This window comes from Harpia harpyja, chromosome 12, assembly GCF_026419915.1.
Source record: "Harpia harpyja isolate bHarHar1 chromosome 12, bHarHar1 primary haplotype, whole genome shotgun sequence".
In the NCBI taxonomy this organism is placed as follows: Eukaryota; Metazoa; Chordata; class Aves; order Accipitriformes; family Accipitridae; genus Harpia; species Harpia harpyja.
The window spans coordinates 7,494,154-7,509,293 of NC_068951.1; the positions used below are offsets into that span (position 1 = coordinate 7,494,154).

The 15,140-nt window shown below is 48.2% G+C and overlaps 1 protein-coding gene across 1 annotated transcript in view; it reads right to left on the reverse strand.

Annotated features, from left to right (window-relative positions):
• LOC128149263 (C-C motif chemokine 3-like) overlaps window positions 1-2,286 on the reverse strand; it is a 169,938-nt gene extending 167,652 nt beyond the window's left edge. The window contains exon 1 of the mRNA XM_052804251.1: window positions 2,281-2,286. The gene's annotated coding sequence lies outside the window, so the exon portion shown is untranslated. The remainder of the gene's footprint in view (window positions 1-2,280) is intronic.
• Window positions 2,287-15,140: the final 12,854 nt, after the last annotated feature.

The following is a 15,140-nucleotide window of genomic DNA, read 5'->3' on the forward strand; positions in this document are numbered from 1 at the left end:
ATACTACATGATAGAGCCACTTAAAAGAAGGTAATAAGTATGTTTATAAAAAAATAATACACACCCCCCCCCCCCAACCAAAACACCAAAACCAAAAAACCCAAGGACTTTTCCTTTCATACCAAATGCTTATGAAGAACTTCAAAAATTATTTCTGTGCATGCTGGAACACAAACAAGAAGATAAAAGAGAAAATCCCTGCTCTTCCAAGTTGGATTTCACTTTGACCAAAGAACAACCTCTTTTTTCATGATTAATTTTCCCTATTCTCTCTCTTACTGTAAGCTGGGGAAAGGGAAAATACAGAAGAATGAGGAAGAAAAAAATCACTGCTTCCTTCACTTTGAAGGCTGTATTGGGCTTGCATTTCTTTTGGAGGCGGAAGCAAGCACCATATGCAGTGCAATAATGGGATAACAATGGTGAGAAAACGGTAGGGAAGTCAGGAGACTTTCCCTGTGATTTGCTGCTTCTCTCCTTGCAAGGTTGAAGCTGTGGAGGCATATCCCAAGGCAATTTAATTTGTATTTCTTACCCCAAAAGGCGGTGCAAGAGCAGGTATGAAGTATCTCTGTCCCTGAAGCTACTGCTAGGGTGTGCCACCTGAACTGGACAGACTGTTGATTGGCTCCACAGGGGTGAAAAAACCTTCTGGGAGCAAGTTTTGATCCTCTGTAGGAGGTAAGGCCAAAAGCATGTCAAACTAGGCTGGCTGGAATGGTCCCTGCCTCTGTGATTAAAGGGATTGTTGTGGTTTAACCCCAGCCGGCAACTAAGCACCACGCAGCCACTCGCTCAGTTCCTCCCCACTCCAGTGGGACTGGGGAGAGAATAAAAAAAAAAAGTAAAACTCGTGGGTTGAGGTAAAGACAGTTTAATAGGACTGAAAATAAAAAAAAAATAATAATTATAATAATAACAATTATGGTTATAATATTATAATAATAACAACAACAATAATAAAAGAATTAAAATATACAAAACAGGTGATGCACAATGCAATTGCTCACTACTCACCAAATGATGCCCAGTTAGTCCATAAGCAGTGATCTGCCCTCCCCCGGCCAACACCCCCAGTTTCTATACTGGGCATGACGTCACATGGTATGGAATACTCCTCTGGCCAGTTTGGGTCAGCTGCCCTGGCTGTGTCCCCTCCCAACTTCTTGTGCCCCTTCAGCCTTCTAGCTGGCTGGGCATGAGAAGCTAAAAAATCTTTGACTTAGTACAAACACTACCTAGCAACAACTGAAAACATCAGTGTGTTATCAACATTCTTCTCATGCTGAACCCAAAACATAACACCATACCAGCTACTAGAAAGAAAATTAACTCTATCCCAGCCGAAACCAGGACAGGGATTCATAAATATTCAATGTTTCTTGGCAGCTGGGAGTGTTTCAGTTGTTCCAAGTATCTCAAGGGGGATGGGAAAGGCAGAATGAGCCTTAGTATTTCTGACACCCCGCAGAGACAATGAACCAGGGAAGGAGAGTGCTCATCTTCTTGCAGAGAAGCATTTCACATAGGGTGATTTTAATAATTCAGCCTTCGACTGGTCTGTTTAAATGTTTGATGCCTCCGAGTTGAGCTTTAAGATCCAGCCTCCTATGAATCCAAGGAGCTGGACTCCGGCTGGGTGCTGTCTGCCTTCCTCGTCAGTGGTTTAAACATGTTACCATGGTATGGCCCAAGTCTAAGTAAGAGCACAGATTTCTTCCTTCACTGCATGAAATTCTGGCGCTCTCACACCATGGGAAAAATATCAACCATCCCATTCTGGTTTGCTTTTGGAAGAGGAGAAGAAAGTACTAATGATTAATAAGGATAAAAATGCTTAATTATGTTCTGCTCATATTAGAGTTACCAACCAATGCTGTAGCAAAATGGATGGAAAACAGGCAACAATCGTGAGTGCATTGGCACAGCAAGGGCAACTGAGGCCTTGGGTCAGTCTCCACCAGCTGCAATCAAACCATGTTGGAGCTGAGGATGCTGGTCTGTCTGAGCAGCTCTGGGGTTGTAGAAAGCATATCAGGGTCTGCAAGCAGGTCCTACCAGCACAATGATCTCACTGAGTGACTGTTGTCTTGTGCATTGGTCCTGAACCCCACCTAAGGTAACGTCCCAGCTGCTATTGTAATCTGCTGGGAAAAGGCCCAGTCCCTTTGGCAGTGTCATCTTTCTGTTTGCTATAGCTGGGCATTTGGACTGCAGAGGAAGGTGTTTTTTCTGGATTTCTGGACAAGCCCCAGGATATTAGACCTCCTGCTTCCACACAGTGGAGCTGGGATGCTCGCATCTCCTTTTGACTGATCTGATTTTGGCCATTCTCAGAGACAGGAGGCTGTGCCAAACCTATTTTGAACTTGGCCAGGTTGGGAGATACCAACATTCAAGGAACCACACCATTTTCTGCTCTCTCAGCCATTGGCATGTTGCTACATTCAGAAACTCTCCATCCCACAGCTAAAGTTTCCCATCAGCTTTGTTCATGAGAGACCCTTCACTTCCATGTGAGATCCTGATCTTGTAAGCCCTTATCCTAAATTATCCATGAAATCTGTGGGCATGAGTTATGCATGAGATGAATTATCCATGAACTGGGTTGGTTGCCTTCGCTCTTTGTCAACTCTGTAGGTTTCTGCCAGGTATCAAAGTGTAGAGTAGGCCTCACTGGTTGGGTTTTTTCCCCCCAAAAGAATCTGCATTTTACACAGCAATGTACAAAACCTGGGAGAGAGCTTAAATATTCAGTGGGTCATGATGGAAGAACACAGAAGGCTGCTTGAGAGTCCACAGGGTCAGCCTTTCCCCGAAGATGTAGTTTCAGATCCTAAATCCATTCAGTGGTTATTCATTCCTGTAAAGAGGAATAGCTCCAAGAATGACACAGACAACTTGTCTGTCTCTGACAACACACTCCCACACCCAGGCTGGTGGTAACTATAGTCATCTATGAACTGGAGCTTGAGATTCAAGCTTCTTCTCCACGACAAACACAGCAAAGTCTTAATTTTCATGGATAACTACTTCTGATTTTGACATGGAAGTCTATGATGGAGTTGTGTCACTGTTCTTGAGGTAAATTTTGTCAAAGTTGGGTCTGTTTGGAGAAGGGAGGAGGAGAGAGGATCCAGGAAATTGAGATTTTTTTGAGGGAAAAAAATGGGGGGTTTTTGAGAATTCCTGACCAGCTCCATCACCTTGCTAATCATGTGGTTTATCCCTAGGTGAGGCCAGCAACGATGTCAGCACCAGCTCCCCAGTGTGCAGCTAGGAGCCTCTCCCCCTTGCCCGAGCGCACGCTCTCCCACACCTCCAGGCCCATCAAATACATCTTCCTCGATGGCTGCAAGAACATTACTGCATCTCACACCCTGGATGGTGCAGGCACCCACAAGGTCTACAAAGGATCTGTCTCCTGCCACCCCAAGGTGAAACACAACCCCGGCACAGCTACAGACTGCTGCCCCCCCCTTCCGAAGTACCTCCCCGCCTTTTTCACCTTCCCCATGCACCTGGAGAAGCAAGCCAAGGGTTTGGAACACTTCCTTGCCTCCAAGGAAAGGCTGCCAGTGTTTCAGCAGCTGTGTGGGGAGGCTGAGCCAGGCATGGCCCCTGGAGAAGTGCATCTTCAAAACTCAAGCCAAGAGTCGAAGGAGCTGCCTGATGCCAAAGCACTGAGGGAGGACACGAAAGGCTGGAGGGTGAGGCAGGCAGCAGGGTGCTCCCCTTGTGATGAGGCATGAACTGACTCTGAGTTAGCTTCTGAATAAAATATAAGATTATTGGTGTCCTTATGTTACCAGAAGGTCAATGGAGACATGGTGTGAGCCCAAATTGACTAGCCGAGGGCTGGTAAAATGGGAGGAAGGAAAGGTATGATATCATCTTCCCGGGATATCCCTTCTACTCTTCTGGGTGCCATGGCAGACTGCCAGTCAAATAGACTGGCAGTTTGTACAAGGATGGCCATCCAACTCCATCCCTTTCACTCAATGCCCCCAGCATGCTAGAAATAAAGAAAAACTTCCTTCTCCACATCCTGAAACCCAGCAACATGTCCTATACTGACACCCACAGCCCCTTCACCAAGCATCTTCTCCAGCTGCTGATCTGTAGAAAAATGCATTGAATAAAGCACTGAGTACAGGCTGTGGCAGAGGAAGTACCAAACACTATGTGGGAAAACAGAAAACATGAAAGGGAGAAGAAATCAAACACGAGATCTCACGTGAGAGTGCCTAGAAGGGAATTTGGGAGATTTTCACTGCTTAAGTCTAGAGATTGGAAAAATGGTAACAATTAGAAGAAATGCCCCACAAAGAAAATGGTAATAAACATAACAGGATTCAAGGGGTTCTGGCATATGTATCACTCTTAGATGTGTTCCTGAAAGAAACTGTTTACATCTGGAAGATCCCAGCCCCAAACTGACGGGGATCTTCTGAATGGGAATGTGAAACCAGCCTCAGCAGAAAAGAGGAGGAGACAGTAGAGATTGCAATGGTTCAAAGCCTAAAGAGGGATAGGATGCTACTCAGAGGACTTCAAGGACAATCAGAAAACAGGAGAAAGGCCAGATGAGGGAAAAAACCAGACCTGCACAACCTTGGAAACAGGCAGGTATCTGTGAGTAGGGACTTGTTAGGAAGAAATGATGAGCCTGCTGCTTATTTGGGATGAAAGAACAGAAGGCTGTGGTGTCTGCCAAGGGCAAAAAAAAAAAAAAGAAAAAAGAAAAAAGATGAATTTAAGTTAAAAGCTATTAATTGTCCTTTACCTTGGGACAGTAACAGTGCCAGAATCCCACAGGAGTTGATTGCAGGTACCAGCACCAAGCTGTAAGGTGTTCAAAGAAGAGAGGTTTGAATGATTGTCAGAGGTTTTTCTTGCAGTTAGGATGCAGTCCAACAGGCTTACGAAGTGCTGATGCCATGAGAAAGATTTGAGGATGCTGAGCTATTCAAGGGAGGAGAATTATTTCCAGAGAGTAAATTCCCCCCTAGTTAGGTTTGGGTGTTGCATGCTGAGATTAAGGCTGACAAATCTCGGAAGAGACAGAGGGACCCAGAGTCAGAAGAAGAGAGTCACATAATCATCATACCTACCTCCACAACATAGGGAGTGGAATCAGATCAGCAAGGATAGACCAAAGGACAAGGATGGGTTAGGCTAATGAAAAATAAAAGTTCTTTGGGGAGGGACTCTGCAATGAGTTTGTAGATTGTGCTGGAGACTTGAGTTTAGATGTCCCCAATCAGAATGGGACTGAGTCATCACGGAGGCTTTAATTTTTGAGGCACAGATTGCAGAGCAAATGTTGCTTATTGCAGGCACCACTTATTCCTGAGCATGATAATAAACAGACTTTGTCTCCAAATGGTTGCTGATCCAGGAAGACATAAGGCTATTTTAGTAGTATTTCAGTGAATGTGAAGACATTACAGAAGAGCTTGACCTAGAAAATAAACATGGGTCCAGTGATCAGAAGTTGATGCCATTTAAATTAAATGGAAGGAGATATTAAAACAGGTCAGTAGCTGAGGCTATCTGCGATGAATTAACATATGAAATTACCAACATGGCAACAAGGAATTTTACTGCATGTAACAAACAGGGAGTGGAACCATATGCCTGGAGTTTACCAAACACAGCACCCACGCTTAAGGAAATGGGGCAAGAGTAATTGTGATGGCTAAAGAGCCTTTATTCTGACCTCAACAGTACACTTCGATTTCTAGCCAATATTGAAGGTGAGAAGAGAACAGAGTCCAATGTAATATGCTTTTATGGAGGACAGGTCATGCCATGTTGGCTGTGCAAACACATCACCCAATGGCCACAACCCACACCCAAGGCCACACTCTGCAAACAGGATCCCAATAACTAGCCAAAAATCAGATAGGGCCTGAATCAACAGCCAAAATTTCCTCCACTGAGCAGCCCAGGAGCAAAAACTGCCTTCACAGAGGTGCTGCCCTTGGCAGACAGGCACTCAGGGTTGTTACTCCTGTGATGAAAATGAGATTTCTCTGGCAGACCTTGAGCTGACCCATGAGGACATCAGTCCAAATCTAGTGGCCGGACACTAACTGGCACCCTTCTTTGAAAAGGGAACCAATTGTCTTAGGCATGAAAAGCCTAGTACAATGATGCCCCATGTGGGCATCAGTGCTGGCTCTGCAGTGCAGGAGATAGATTCAATGAGTACAAGTGGAGTTCCTCAAACAATGGCCAAGGGACTCATCTCTTTGGCATTTCCATTGATGGATTTGGCACAGAGAGACATATTGGATTTAGGAAGATTGCTGATTCCCCAAAGCTGAAAGGAATCCATTTCTCCTGTGGGAGAAATTAGGTGACCTTGAGGAACAGCAATTGCACAAAATCTCCTGTAAAAGGAGCTTCTGCTCTAAGATGGGAGCTCATCCACTGGAAACAAGTGAGGGGGAGAAAGGCAGAGATGAACTTGCCAATCATGGGGTGATGATAAATCTCTGATGTAATACAGCTCTGAAAAAAAGCAAATATGATAGTAGAAGGTGTCAGGGGAGATATTCCCTTTAGAGAAAGGAGATTGCTTCTGTCATTGCACAAAGCCCTGAGGAGGCCTTGTTTGGAGTCCTGTTATGACTCCAATCAACCATGTTCAACGGAGATTAATTGAAACCAGAACAGGTGGGAGGATGAGTGGGATGAAGATCCTTCCTTGCGGACCTGCAAGAGTTTGGCAAAAGGTAGACTGCAAAGGGAGGGGATGGAGCTGCTGCCTGAACAAATAGCTGAGAGAGGAACATTTTGGGGGACAGGGAGGAGAGTTATTTGAGGTTAGCATTAGAAGAGATAGAGATAAGAAGCCCAAGGACATTCTTCAGCTGGAATTAGAGGATCTTTCACCATGAAAAGAGCAAAGCTGTGGGACACCCTCCAATTCAGAGGAGCAAGGGATGAGAAACTGAGCAAGAAGCTAGATCTGTTTAGGAAGGCAAGGATGTAGCTGTTATCTCTTATTGAGGGGAATTTCAGGTTGATGACCAGAAGATCCTGCTCAGCACGCAATCTCTCTACCCCTGAAATAGCTGGTTGCAAGATGCCTTTTTTTTATGGTAATGCTGTCATGTTGGCATATATATTTGGGTGTGTGCCTCCCTCTGTGCTCCACTGAAACAGCAAGTTGCGAGATGACTTTTTTTTTATGGTAACGCTGTCATGTTGGCATATATATTTGGGTGTGTGCCTCTCTCTATGCTCCACTGACTGGCTTGAAATTTGCTCAGTATTCTAGATTTTCTCATCGTGAAAGGCAGGCCTGTTTCTCAGATCTTGCAAACTGGAGGAGCAAAGACATCTCTTTCTTTCCCAAGATCAAAACCAGAGACCTGTTACTCCACCAGCTGGCTAGCCTAGCATTGCCTCTTGTGTGAAGTGTTAGCCTTGCCCAAATAAATGAATGAGAGAGACCTGCTTGCACTTTACAGCTTCATTTAGGGGACAAGACTTGCCCTCTCCATCTGCCAATCTTTCCCCATTGGGTGTAGAAGGAACAGAGAGAGATGATTCCCCCTGCCCCAAGTTTAGGTGGTACAAATACATGCTGCGCAGCTTTATGTGGTGTTGTACCAACTGACTGCACTGTCCCTGTGTTTCCAGTTATAATCTGGTCTGTGAAAGACAAAGAGACAGAGTGTATTTCTGCTCCTGTTCTCTGTTGGGCATGTGTGTGTGCATCTGGGCATGCAAACCCACCCTCGCTACTAACCTCCCGGTCTGCAGTGAGTTTGCTCCTCTGCTCCCCATGAAGGAACTGAAATCCTAGCTTTTCTCATCTGCAAAGAAATCCCCGCTTTTAATTCTTTGCTGCCAAAATCCTTCAGAATCTAGCCCAGAGATAGTCTTGTCTTCCCAGCCACAGCTTTTTAGCCTCTGCTCTTCTCATGTAGGTCTTCCTCTTTTCCCTCACTTTTCCTCCCTTCCCAGTCACCAGCATGCAAAACCCTCTACCTCCTGCTATTCCCCAAACACCTCCCACCCCCAAGGTCTCCATGGGTGCCTTATGCATGTGTGCGAAGAGCAATCAGTGCCTCACCTCCAGTAATTGGAGTTGAGCCTCCAGTGCGGAGAGATGAATTTGATCTCTGCTGTTCTGCATGTGAGGGATGAGCCAGGGGGCTGAATTCTGCTGAATGCAACGTGCTTTGGTGTTTAGGAGGCTTTACAGCATGCCATGTAGATCAGGACATCCTACTAGGGACCAGCTTAGGACACAGGCACACACCTCTCCCTGCCTTGGTGTCTGCACCTTGTGCTCTGCTCCTGCCCTCCAAGAGGGGATGTCTGTCCAGCTCCTTGTAAATGAAAAACACTGATTGCTCTAAAGCTATTTTATTCCTCTAGCCCTTGTCACTGACATGAATGCCAGTGAGGTATTAGTGTGCAGTGCAGGACTGCTCTTTGTAGTGCAGTTTAACCATTTCATTGATGCACCAGTGCAGACACATGGCTATGAACAGAGAAGGCCCCTGCACCTTTGCAGAAAGCCACGAAGTTTCAAGAATGAACATAGCAAGGGGGCACTTTTGCGCAAATCTCTGCTAGCTTGTATATACATGCAGGACCGTGGGTTTGCCTCTAAATGCTCCTTGAAAGGTGGTCTCACCTGCAAACATGTGAGACAGACATCTGAAGGTGTTTTATCAGGATGCCTTCTCTCACAAGTACCGAAGAAGCCAGTGCTCCCAGGGAAAGGCAAATCACCTTCTCCCAATTCAACAGCATCCCCTTGTAAGCAGGCTGGATCCTGAACAGGGCAGGGATCCGTATGGAGAGGGGAGACCTATTCCCCACAGGTGCCATCACATTTAGACAGGCGATGGTGTGTGCAAAAACATGTTCATCTGTGAATACTGGAGCAAATTACTGTCTTGTGATTATTTATACGAAGATGTGTTTGTGGATGAATTACCAACCAGCCTGGAGCAGAGAAATGGAGCAGTGACTCCACCTAACATGTCAGCATGCAAACCAACAACCCACTTGGGATAGTCATTAACAAATTAACTGATCACCCAGGTCTCTCCCTCCCTGTGGGGGCTCTGTGTGCCTTGAAACCCAAAGCAGCAGATTTGCATTTGCAACAGAGGTTTATGGGGATGATAACATCAGTGCATCAATAGCAGGCTGGGGCTGGCTGGCCAGAAGTCAGCGCTGGGTAGGGCCAGGCCAAATCAAACTTGCCAAGTATAATCTGTAGATGAGAACAGACCAGAAGAAAGATCCAAGAACCAAAGAAAGGCAGGGGGAAGGCTCTTGGAGAGGCAGAGGGAGGGAGTGTGAGATGAAATGAGAGAGTGAAAAAAAAAATTTAACAGCTTTCTTTTCTTTATTCCTTTTCATTTATAGACAATATTATGCTTCTGCACAGAAGGACTAATTTAGCCCTCCGCACAGCCCCAGTGACCCTTCCTAATAGAAACCATTTAAATCTTTAAACAATTTACATGAAAATGTAACTTTGCTGCGAATATATTTCTTCCCCCTCCTGCTCCCATCATGAGAGCAATCCTTCAAATCGCTGACAGCTTCCATTATCTCTTAATGAAGTGAGAGCATCTTTCTTAGGAGACGCGCCGGCCCTGAGGTTAATTGCCGAAATGAGGTTCACAAATAAAAATCAGAGGAGGGAAAAGAAAAGTAAAAGCAAACACTTAAAAGAGCCCAAGGGGGTGGCTCCACCACCCAGAGACTTAAGATCCAGGAGGGCAATGATCAAATCCTCCTTGAGAGCCCATGTGGGCTGATGGGTGCCTCCATCCCTCCATCCCAGGTGACTCCATCCCTCCATCATGTCTGCTGTTGGTTGAGCCACCCTCATGGGACCTAGGGTGGGTGGATCCTCCCTTGTGCCCTATCTTATGCCTGTGCCAAGACAAGGGTGGGGGTAAGGCCACGCAGCACCTCACCCAGAGATCCAACATGCTGCTGAGAGCTGCAGGAGCCACCACCACGGCTGATGCACGGGTGGGTAGGGTCTGAGAGACAGTAGGAGCCCTGGAAGGTGTGAGGGCCACCAAGGCCAGGCCAGAGAAAGCAGAGCCCCGAGGCTGTGGGGAGAGTGACAGGGGAGAGAGGACCCCAGAGCAGCCTATTTAAAAAGCCATTCTGGGATGTGTGGGGCTGTGTGGGAACAGGGCTGCGAGCATGTTCCCACGCAACGGGGAGAGCTCCACTTGTGGCAATGACCCAGTTGTCTCAACACAGGCACCAGAAGACCTCCAGTCCCCCCAGTACAGCCTTCATCCTCAGACACACCAGGGTTATATCTGAAAGGCCTACAGAGGATGGCATCAGGGTCATCTTCAGAACCAGGCTCCACAGCTATAGAGACAGCAAGCCTGAAAGCAGGGGCTCAAGAGCATCTTCCAAAGCATATGGAGTTCTGCATACCCTTGTAACACCTTGCCACATGTACCAGGAGAAACCATCAGCAGCACAATGACAGGGACAGGCTGGGACACAGTGACACAGAAACACCCTGGATGCTCTTCAGGTTTTGCAGGAGCTACACACATTTCCAGCCCAAGCACCAACTACAAACCTTTCTGTGTGTTTGCTCATTGGAAAACACATGGGCCTCTGGGGCTCTGCAGTATGTTGTGGGACTCTGTTACAGGGCTATCTGCAGAAAGTTGGAAAGGCAGAGCAGAGGCTGTTGCTTCGGGCTCTGCCCTCCATCAGATGCTCCCTGCTCTTCTCCAGGCTGGAGGGCTGCTTTGCAGAAGGCTTTGTGGTGATGCGGGGGAGGTTTAAGAGAGAGGACATAATGAAAAATAAATGTAAAGGGCTGGAAATGAGGAGAGAAAGGCTGAAAAACTATTGAGCTGACAGGAGACAGTATGGAAAAGGGGATGAAAAATCAGGAAGGTCTCAGGGGAAAAGAGGTTCACAAGAAGGGAGACTACTAACTTGAACAGAAGAGAGATGAAAGCAGAAAGCAACAGCAGAGGAAAATAAATAGCTATTTCCAGAAAAACAATAAAGTTTGAAATATTCTGGGCCAGAAGAAAGAAAAGAAAAAAAAACCCACCAAGAGTTAACAATTCTGGTTGTTGAAGCTGCTTAAGTGCAGAAAACAAAAAAGGAAAAGGAAAGCACAAAGCACAAATATAAGGAGATGAGTGATGCAGGGAGCTCTTCATTCAGCAACAGTTTGCTCCCTATGGTGTACTCCACTGGGCTGGCATGGGACACAGTGACATCAAACCATGGCTTCGTATCTCTCTGAACAAAGCACTGTTCTCAAGCTCAGTACATGAACTGATATTGTGTGGCCTCAGCACCCTCCCCATCAAATTGCCTCCAGGCCACAGGATCGATGAGCCCTTGGCCATAACTGGAGAGCATTTAAGTCCTGTCTAATCTTAATACAACTTCACTGCTACCAAATAAACCCAAATTTGAAAATATTTGTAGAGAAATCTGTCATCTAGAGGAAAGATAAAGTCTCTGAAGAGAAAGAGCAAAAGATTTTCTTTGTCCTGGGACACTGTGCTCCTGCTGGTTTCTCTTCTCCTACTTTCTTCCTCTCCACTCTCTGGCCTGGCAGACAGAAAGGCACAGGCAGAGACACGCTGGCACGCAGGGATGTGCGCTCCAAGCAGGCCAATGCATTGCATTTGCCAGGCTAAAAGCAATCCCTGGTTCCCCTGGAGAAAGAGCATCAGGAAAACACACTGCTCATCCCCAGACAAGGTGGAGGGCAGGAAGGTGTGAAGATGGCCTTGGCTGTCAGCAGCAAGCCAGAATCTGGCTGACCCCGCACCCCCCAGCGCCACAACACATCAGCCGGAGCTGAGGCCGAGTGTGCCCATCTTAAATCAAATCTTCCAGCTACAAAACCTGCGGCCCTTGTGTGGGGGATGACAGATCTCCTTGCTGATAACTGCACAAGACAGCTATCAATCAAGTCTAAGTGAAGGCAAATCAGTCCTCATCTGTGCAGGGTAAGCCTCGTTTGCTGCCTGATGTCAAATAAAATGGGAGCTCTGCTTTGCATCTCTGGGATTATTGGTGCCTGACAGGTCACCCAGGTGCTTACGACATCCCGCAGGCTGGAGCTGAGCCTGGGCTTCTCAAGGCACATGCTGAGCCTGAACCATTGGCCCAGGCTTCATTACTTCACACAAGCAAAGAGAGTGAGGACATGGATGGGACTGAAACTTGGGACCACTTAGTGTATGCCCAGGGCTCGGCATCACCTAGAGCAGCCTTGGGGCTGCTCTGACTTATCCTCTCCCCGTCCCACACAGGGTGACATCAGCAGTGTCCCCTCCTGAACTGGACACATCTGCCTTTCCTCCATCCCACTCTGGGACTCAGGGGGGCAACCTGAGTAGGTCGTCTCCCAGGTGTAGGTATTCCAGCATGGAGGGGCTAGCATGGACCCCGTGCAGGAGGGACAAGCTGATGGGACCCTGCCCTGCTGTGCAGGGGGAGAGGAGGAGCAGGGAGAGGGAGCTGCAAGGGGGAAGTCAGCCTCTTCCTCTGCTGCTACACTGACTCCTCACAAAGCTCCTTTCCTCCCAGCATGGAGGGGCACAAACAGCTCTCGTTAGGTGAAGAGGGTTTTGGAGGGCAAGTGGGATGGCGGATAACAGCTGCATGTCAGGCCTAAGTGCCTACAGCCCAGCAGTCATCCCAAAACAGGGCTTTTAGCTAGTTCCCTTCCTCCCACCTTCCTCTCTCCCTGCCTTGGCACGGTGAGCAGGAGCGAGTTAACCCCGTAACCTTTAATCAAGGGCTTGTGTACACGGAAAAGGATTGATGGAGCTTGTCTCCCTCATGGCCTCACACCACGGCTCCGATTACACCATTAACTCCCCAACCTGAGTGCCTGGGCTGGTATCGGCAGCCAAGAAATAATGGTCCTGGAAACTGCATTACAGAGCCATCACTGGGAAGCAGTGGGCCGCAGAAATGGGCATTTCCACCTTGAGGTACGCTGGGGAAACCAGGGACCTGCCAACAGGAGGAGGATATGGGGAGTCCTCACTCTCTTGTGCACATGGGCAGAGACCTGGGTACAAACACCACTTCCCCACCTGACTTTGGGCAAGTTACAGCCTGTCTGGGTCTGATGAAGAAAATGCATCCCAGGGGGTGAACAGTCTGGGGGAAATCCCACCGTTCATGACGAGGTGAGTCAATAAAGCCAACAGGCTGCAGAACCTGTGCCCAGCTAGTTGGTCAGGAGCAGGCAGGCATCCCATGCCAGCATTGTTTCTGAGACCTCGGACATTTTCCCCTCTGTTTTGAGAACTGAGGGGTCTTCAGAGATTTTGTGCACCCACAAGAGAGATCTCTCATCCCCAGACAGGCTGGTGGATGCAGCCAGGACATGAGATTCATAGGGCTGTGTGGGGAGACAGGTAAAGCATGAAAAAGCATATCTTATCTTGCCGATGAAAGCCAGACCAGCAGGCTGTGGAGACAGCCTCACTTCAACCCAAGGAAGGCTGAATTATTAACAGCAGACGGAACATCTCCACCTGGAGAAACTGAGAGGACTCTACCTGCAACAGGGGAAAGCTCTTTAGTCAGGTCTTCACACGTTATGTGGAAAACAGTGGGTCAGATCCTGGCTGCGAATGATGGGCCTGCAGCTACAGTTACCACTCAAGTGGGTGCCAGGATTACGGATTCACTGGCTGTCCTGGGGCACAGGACTTTTCATTCCTTCTGGTTTGAGCCAGAAATGTCACTCCACAGGTGATATGTCCTTGCAAAAAGCTTCATTACAGTAAATTGTTAAAGGCTGGGAAACCCCCACCCCACATGATCAGAAAATCACCAGACAGCACCATTTCACGGGGCCACGAGCTCCCTTCAGGCTGGGGCAATGGGTGAGAAGGGTATGGAGGGTGGTAGGGGTGACACAGACCGTGTAGGGACAGGTTCAGAGCAGAGCCAGGGCTGGGTGACTCCTGGAGCTGCAGGGGGAAGAGGGGTGGCAGGGAGAAGACCCCGTGTTCTGGGCCTGCTTGTGAAAAAACGGCCACCTCCGCCAAAGCAGACAGTGCTTGACAAGGAGCTGAGCCTGCACAGGGGGTTCTGCTGCTCAGAGTCTATTGCTGCAGCTCCTGGAGCAGTAGCATCCCTCCTTGTAGCTCCACAGGGTGGGAAAACCTGACCAACAACCAGCAATACCAGCGGGATAGGGCTGGTACCACCTTCCCCTCAATACAGGAGCAGGCTGCCTTTCCCCAGTGGGTGTGCAGCGTGACCTGCTCTCGGGAGCTGGTGTTCGGGGAGAGCTCTGCTTTCCATGGAGGAAAGCTCGTCCTCTGGCCTCCACGTCCACGAGCGGCTGGGAAGTGGGATGCTACTGACACCCAGTGGCTCCGTGCATCCTGCAGACGAGGACTGGCTCCTTCGCTGGTGGAGGAGACGTGTCCATGCTCTCGCCGTGGCTGGGGCATGGCCTTCTGGGGGACCTGCCTCTTTGTAGATTCATCTGTGGAGGAAAGGTGTTGGAGCCCCTGGGTCACCATGTGCTTGTGGCATGGCTGGCAGAGGGACCCTGGAAACATGGTTTTGCAGGGTGGCAAATGGGACACAGCGGAGAAGCACGTGCACCCCGGAGGGTTGTGGCCCCATGTTAGCTCAACAGTGTCTGCCTTGTACCACATGCCTGGGGAGATGCTGTGCAGCCTTCTTAACTGCATCACAGCCACAGCCACCTCTGCAAATGGCTACAGTATTTTATTCTAAAAGCTTACCCATGCCAGATAAATAAATACCCTAAATTGCCACAGAAATGCTGGAGGGTGGGAGGAGGAGAGAGGTTGGAGTTAGTTTCTTCCAAGACATTCTAGTTGCTGCTCCCCTGATCCCCCTGCCAGCTCTGGGTGGTCAGCTCTGGCCTCTGCAGATCATAAATACTGCAGGTGTGGAGGCTGGGATTTTAGGCTGGAGCTCCATGGGCTAGCTGTCCGGGTGAGCTGTCCTGTGATAGCTCCCCTCACAAACATTTTGACTCGAGGCAAGGTAGCAGGTTAGAAGTGGAAGTGGATTAAGCTAAAGCAGGAAACCCCATTCGCATTCCAGAAGAAGGCTGTCTACACAGGGAGTTATTTAAG